The 7837-nt window shown below is 34.7% G+C and overlaps 1 non-coding gene across 1 annotated transcript; it reads left to right on the top strand.

The window, feature by feature from the left end:
* The first annotated feature begins 664 nt into the window (after positions 1 to 664).
* Positions 665 to 771, top strand: LOC121217559 (small nucleolar RNA R71). The gene has a single exon (XR_005913666.1). It is a non-coding gene; the product is annotated as a small nucleolar RNA R71 (small nucleolar RNA).
* Positions 772 to 7837: the final 7066 nt, after the last annotated feature.

The following is a 7837-nucleotide window of genomic DNA, read 5'->3' as shown; positions in this document are numbered from 1 at the left end:
TCGGCCAAAAGAAATGAAAAAGGATGAACAAATTTTTTTTTCTTTTCTTTAACTCACGGCAATGGGGGGGAACACTCACACACATTCTTTCCTTTTTTTCCATTTCTTTATTACCCATACTCCTTATTTTATTTTTCCTAACATACCTCACTAACATAACATGTTTGTGACATGTTTCCACTCATAGCATGGCCGGCCACTACTAATTAGGGGGGGAAATTTGACATGCAAGTCCTCCCTTTTTATTACATGCACTATTAGATCCTTATAGATTAGCCTATCACATTTCAAAAGTGTCACACAAATCCTACTAACTGAATTCACATGCAATCGACTATATCGAAGCTTGAAATTTTCACATTCATAATTACATATTCTAGATAATAAATATCACATTCAAACATTTTGGTGACTCGGTTTAGCGGTCCCGAAACCACTTCCCGACTAGGGTCAATTTTGGGTTGTCACAATTCCAGTAACTCATCTTCCTGATGCTGCTCGATTAGTTGGCCATTGATAGTTGTTGTTTGCAATGCTCTCAATGATTTCATAAGCCTCATTATTAGACTTAGAAAGGAGAGCACCATTAGCAGAAGCGTCCACTACCATCCTCATGTGAGCATTGAGACCATTATAAAATGTCTCAAGTTGGATGCAATGTGGGATTCCATGATGAGGGCACTTCCGTAATAACTCCTTGTACCTTTCCCATGCCTCATATAAGGACTCATCATCCATTTTTTAGAAAACAGTGATCTCGTTCCTCAACTTAGCATTCTTGCTAGGTGAGAAATACTTCATACGGAATCTTTCTGCTAACTCTTGCCATGGGTGGAAATTGAGTTTGGTGGCAATGAGTTCAACCAGGCTCGAGCTCTATCCCTTAGTGAATATGGGAACAACTTCAATCGTAATGCATCTTCGAGTACTACAACTAACTTGAAAGAATTTCTCGCATCCATAAACAGTCTTAAGTGTAGGTGAGGATCTTCGGTAGGCATTCCACTGAATTGGCCCACCGTCTGAAGCATCTGGAACATGACTTGCTTCAGCTCAAACTGTTGTGCCTCAATTTTGAGTCTCCTATACCTGGATTAAGATCATTAAATACTGACATGATATACTTTCTTAAAGCTCTATCCCTATCATCAGCAATAAGGATAAGATTTTGAGCAGGGTTTGCTCCATTTCCTTGATTCAAATTTTTGAAGTTCATCTCTTCGGTCCTTCTTTGATTTGCTTGTCTTCTTCGCTGTCAAAAAGTTCGTTCAATCTCAGGGTCTACAGAAAGTGGGTCAATAATTCGGTCAATACTCATAAACACCTAAAATAATCATAGAAAATTTAATTAAGTTAAAGTTTAAATAGAAAATTAAACCAAAATGCAAAACAAACAAATTCACAAATAATGACTTTTTAAAACAGTCCCCGGCAACGGCGCCAAAAACTTGGAATGACGGAAATGTGCAAGTGTACATAATCGCAACAAGTAATAAACTGACAAGTAAATGTCGAGTTATCTTACCCATAGGGACTGCGAAAAGAATTATTTATGAATGCTATTTAAAACACTTTGGTGAAGAAAAATATTTTGTTTGAAGAGGGTGATTAAAAACTAAGATTTTAAACTAAGTAAACTGAAGAAATAAATCTCAAATGCAAGATTTCAAAATATGATTTAATCAAGATGACATAATTGTGTTGATTTAATTACATTTCTTTAACTTAGAATTATTAAACTCATGTCTATGTTGTTACGAATAAATTCATGGCAACTCAGTAATTTGCAAATTTATGAACATATTCACCTACACAAATCCATTCATCTATTAACATATCCCTATGTTAATTCAAACGATTAAACAGGTTTTAATAAGCAAACATGTTATGGCACATACATACTCATTAAATTGAACCAATCTCTTGCTTATCCCTATGTCAATTCAAACGATTAATTAAATCTAATAAGCACATAAAAGACTATATGAGGTAACAAGGTATCCTTACCTTGAAACAATTTAATCACAATAATCTTGCAAGTTATGCAAGGCAAGTGTATCGCTAGATACATTGCTAATTTAACCTTCAGCTACCTTAGAAGTATAAACACGCATTGATTAAGTATTGTGTCCATTAATTAAAATTTTAATCCGTTTAAATAATTAATTCATTAGTTACCTCACAATTGTAATGCAAGAATAACTTAGGCATGATTTTACTTAATCAAGCATTTTACCGAGGCTTATAACAACATAAACACAATTTTAATAATTTAAGCAGATGAAATGCAATCAAACCAACACAAATTAAATTCAAGCTAAGCTGATTAAATTAACCATTCCAACAACATGAATATTTATAGATATGTTCATCATAACAACAATAAAAATTAAAGAGATAGGGAACAAGAATCAAATACGGTGTTTTTCTGTGGCTTGACTAGTTTGCTTCATCTTCCTTCTTTATTGTTCTCACTGATCAAGGCTTCTATGAGCACTCAATTGCTACTCCAAAATGGCTGAAGAAGGGACTTGAAATGGAAAAAATAAGAGGAGAAAGTGAGAGAGGAGAGAAGAGATGTGAATGAATGAGGGATGCCTTGAATGATCAGCCAATGGGGGTTTTTATAGCTAAATGTGGCAGCTAAAATTTGCTAAAAATAGCAGCAAAGAGCCACCCCTTGGCCGACCATCTATGTGGCAAAGTTGATGGCTTCAACTTTGCTAAATTTGGCTTGGGGCAAATCTTCAAAGCCATCAATTGTAGAGGGGTTGATTTGCAATTTGAGCAAGTCTTCAAGGGCTTCTTTGCAGCTTAAATAATCAGCTAATGAACTGAATTGGGTTAGCACTAGGACGGTTCTGGGCTGTCCTCTCCTTGCCTGGTTCGGTTTACTCGGTTCGGTTCAATCGGACTATTTTTTCATAAGTAATTAATAATAATAATTTATTAACTCAAATTAACTTGGCTATAAATTAAAATTAATTATATTATAATTTAATATATATAATTTTGGACAGTCTTAGGTTGGAAATTAATTCACCTCAACACTTCAAATTTGATACGACCATGCCCCGGGCACACTTTTGGATCAGCTCCCTAAGCATTGTTTGCAAATCCATGCGAGCTGAATTAGTTCAATTTCATTTCGTTAAGCTCCGTTTAGCTCGTTTCCAGCTCACTTGAGCTCAAGTCAACTCACTCAAGCTCAATTCAGCTAAATCTTAACCCAATGAGCTTATTTTTAGCTTTCTTTAGCTTGCATTTATTTTGCTGAAATAAACCATTTAATTTGTCATTAGTTAAATTAGTTGTTTATCTTAAGTTAGTTAATTTGTTAAAATCTGGACAAATAATTAATTAAGTGTTTTAATTATATCTAAATTAAATACTTAATTAATTATGATGTTTTAAATATGTCTAAAATTGTTAATATGTATGGCCAAATTTAATGTGCAAATTATTGAGTTCATATGCTGCTAATTTAATGTGTTTGAAATGCATTTAACTTGCTGATTTAATTTGCTGCAGGTTCATGAACGGATTGGTGCAATGTATGGGAGTGTGCATGCACAATTGAGGTTCAATGGATGGCATTTAAAGGAGCACATGCATTTGGGACGTTCATGCAAGAGGGAGTTGCTGAAAGTTCATGTATTTGAAGATTCATGGATCATATTTATGGGGGAAAATACATGGGACGTTTCATGCATGATTCATGCATTTTCAGGATGACCATTCAAGTATTTTAGGCACATTAATGCCTCATTCAGCCAAGGGAGATGTAGGATCATTAAAGAGCTGCACATGCATGGAATTATGGAGATTCTTCAAGGCTAAGGATGCATGAATGCATCAAGTGAAGCATCATGATGGTTCGGCCAATTCATGTACCATCTTCAAGCATGAACTGGATTTTAATGCTATTTGTGTGAACATGTTAAATACCTGTGTGAACAGAATTTAAGTTAGTGTGAACAACATAGATGCCGAATATCAATAGGCATTTTAGGCTTATAAATAGCTTACTTGTTTATTGTAAAAGGTTACAGAATTTGATCAATTAAACTTAATAGAACTTTTGTTCTTGTGAGGTTACCTCCTCTCTTCTTTCGTTCGAGTCTCGAAGCGACTTATCTAGCTTGCTAGTGGTGTCAATCCGAACTCCATTGAACTTATCACCGAATCAGTGTGGCGTTCAACCATCTTCCTATACCTTTGGTTCTTACCTCCATATAGGTAACGGGTCAAGGTCCGCTTCTATCCTTCATCAAAATTCACCTTAAGCAATATAAGACTCGGGGCAATACTTTTTAGTATTGAATCATTCTTAAAGTTTGAGTTCTTTATCCATTTCCATTTATTTATCATCTTTGTAACTTAATTCTTTGTTAAACCGAAGCTATCTTTCATCAAACCAAAACCCATCCTTTGAACCCATTTTGCCTACCTTTCGCTTATAAAACATTCAAACTCCATCTATCTACAAATTTGAACGAGCTTCTCGTCGACGATCGGGCATCTTAAGTGAACCCGACTCAATTAATCAGGCCGGATCACATCATTTGGTATCAGAGCTACTAAAACGGGGAGTACCGATGTTCGTATCAAGCTCGGAATAGGTTCGTAACGTAAAAAAAGTCAAAAAAAATAAAAAAATTTGAGTTGGAATTTAATTTTTTTTCTCTTCCTTGTATTTTGTTTACTATTGTATTGGATTTAAAAAAAAAGAGAAGAAATTTAGAAAAAAAAATTTCAAAAAAAAAGGAAAAAAAAGAAGTGACAAAAAAATCGAGTTAAAAAAAAGAAAGAAAAAAAAGGGAAAAGTCTTGCGAGTTTTTATCATTATCACTTATTACTCCGATCATCAAGTTTCCCTTCCTACCATTATTTACCCATCCCAACGCCACACTTTAAACCAATTTTCTTCTTTATTCAGCCTACCCTACACCCGACATTATCCCTTGTAACCAATTTGAAACCGACCCTCAAGCAGCAAATTAAGTCTACCGAGACAAATCACGAAATTGTGAGAAGAGGTTGAGTGGAAAAAGGCACGAGTGAAATTACATCAAAGAAAAAGCCAAAATTTGAATGTAAACACGAGTGCGAGTGAAAATCATTATTTCCTTTTCGAGCGAATTTGTGAGGTTTGTGGTAAGGTATTTATTTTCTTTATTATTTTTTTCTAACATCTTCTTGTCATTACTTAATCATGCCTCGAGAAACATTTCCCGAATCAGAATTCCAATATTTGATGCAAGAGATGCGTAGAATAGTGAAATCAAAATTTGATAAATTGCATGATCGATTGGATCGAGTAGAAGAAAGAGCCCAATGGAAGCCAAACTCACCGGGTGAAGAGACGGAGACAAGATCATCACGAAGGCACACATCCATTGATTTTTTGGGAAGAGATTCATACCATGATTCCTATTCAACGAGGAACTCAAGACGAAGCAAAGCAAGTTTTGAGTTTAAAGCTTTATGAGGTGACGAACGAGAAATCACAAGTAGTCCTTCGTATGCACCGAGGTATTCGTCCGCCAAGAATCAATCTCGAAGAGGTGATCATTTTTTGTATGAAAGTCGTTCCAATTATACCCAACGAGAGTCATTTCGTGCTGATTCATTTGTAACATCTCCATCCTATAATGAAAGAGCGAGGCAAAAAGAAAAAGAAATAAGAAGAAAGGAAAGACAAGAAATGTTGATGAGAGAAAATGAGCATATATGGAATGAAATCGAGAGACGAAAAAAAGAAATGAAAGAAAAGGAACAAGAAATTGAAAAAGAGAGTGAGATTGAAGAAAGAAACGAGAGTGTAAAAGAAACGAGTGTCATGGAAAAAGAAATTGAGATTGAAAAAGGATGTGAAAAAGAGAAAGAAATCGAAAAAGAAATTGAGATTGAACAAAAGTGTGAGGAAAAAGAGAAAATTGAAAAAGAAAGAAAAGACAATGAGTTAGAAAAACAAACGAGAGAAAAGGAGGCAAAAGAGCAAGAAAAAGTGAGGAATCTGTTTACTAAACCACATGAGAATTTGTCTTGTTTTGTTTCCTCTTTTCAGGTCTCCGGAAGGCCAAGTGACGATAATTTTCAACTCCAATACCTTTCGAAGGAGAGAAGGTTCATTTTGGCTAAAAAAGGTAATGTTCTCAACGATCCTAGTTCGCCTATGCCAAAAGGTAAGCAAGGTATGAATGTTGAAAATTTTAAAGCACTTCTGCCTTACTCGATTGTTGATGGACACACTGTTGATGATTTGGTCTTTAGAAAGAATCTGAACTTTGACGTGGCTATTTGTCATTCTTTGATTGATGATGATCCATTTGTTTTGTCTAATGATAAGAAGATTCTTGCTTTTGAAAAATATCATTTTGATGGTATTGGTTGTTTATCTTTAACTTGCAATGGAATGCATGTTTTGGATGCGCAAGATGAAAGTCCATATAAAATGTTCATTCTCACTGATCATGTTGAAAAGGAATGGAAATGTATTGATGAATACGCCATTGGCAAGATTTTTGATGAAGAGCGAATAAATCAGCACCAACAAAATCTGGAATTGTGTGATCAAAAGTTGACATATCATCTGCTTGGTTGTGTTGATCATGTGGATTATCTAATTTTTGGTGTGAAATTTCCATGTTTTTATAAATCTTTTCGAATGAAATTTAAAGGGTTTGCTTGTTTGAATTTGAGTATGTTAACACCCTCGTTGTTTAATTTGTGTAAATTGTTGGAGATAAAAGGACTCTTTTTGCCATTTGGATCGAGTAGTCAAAATCATGTCTTTAATCCTGGAGTTTGCTATTATGAATCATCCATGAAAGAAAGCAAGCATCGTAAAATTTGTTTGAATGAATGTGTAAACAATCTTTGTTTGTATGATACTTTGTCTTTAAGTTTGAAAATGAGCCATGTGAATCTTGTTGGTTTGTTAAGTCAAAATCAAAATTTTGTTTTCGGAAGATGTTCTCAACTGTGGACTAAAAGATCCAAACATGTTTTGAATGATAATGATTTTGAGTTGCTTAGTGCTCTTTCTATGAAGTCGGTCATGAAATTGCCAAATCAAATTGAAATGGCAAGAGAAAATTTTGTCGTTGACCCCGGTGAACACCATTTTATATCATTGCCTAAGGTAATCGAACCATGGAAAGTTGACTTCCAAAACCATAGCTATCAAATGCCTTGTGATTTATGTTTGTTTCCATCGAAGAAAAAGGTAAGAACGATTTCTATTTTCGACCCCGGTATTGGATTATTTGTTCAAACTGTGAATCAAATCTCAAAAAGTGCCTTTGTGTTTAATCTTCATCGTGTCACTAATTCGTTTTATTCTTTTAAAGGTGACAATGTGAAGTGGTACCCTCCTAAAGAGGGAGGGCATGCGAATGAGCTTCTTTTGATCCGAGTTAATTGTGGCTTTCAGAATCTTCAACGATTTTTCGCGAGTAAATGGCCCGATTTGGGGACAAATCGCTTTAAAGAGGGAGGGGATGATACGACCATGCCCCGGGCACACTTTTGGATCAGCTCCCTAAGCATTGTTTGCAAATCCATGCGAGCTGAATTAGTTCAATTTCATTTCGTTAAGCTCCGTTTAGCTCGTTTCCAGCTCACTCGAGCTCAAGTCAACTCACTCAAGCTCAATTCAGCTAAATCTTAACCCAATGAGCTTATTTTTAGCTTTCTTTAGCTTGCATTTATTTTGCTGAAATAAACCATTTAATTTGTCATTAGTTAAATTAGTTGTTTATCTTAAGTTAGTTAATTTGTTAAAATCTGGACAAATAATTAATTAAGTGTTTTAATTATATCTAAATTAAAT

This window comes from Gossypium hirsutum, chromosome A02 (assembly GCF_007990345.1).
Source record: "Gossypium hirsutum isolate 1008001.06 chromosome A02, Gossypium_hirsutum_v2.1, whole genome shotgun sequence".
NCBI lineage: Eukaryota > Viridiplantae > Streptophyta > Magnoliopsida > Malvales > Malvaceae > Gossypium > Gossypium hirsutum.
The sequence above is the reverse complement of the archived record's forward strand: the minus strand, read 5'-3'. Positions and strand labels throughout refer to the sequence as shown.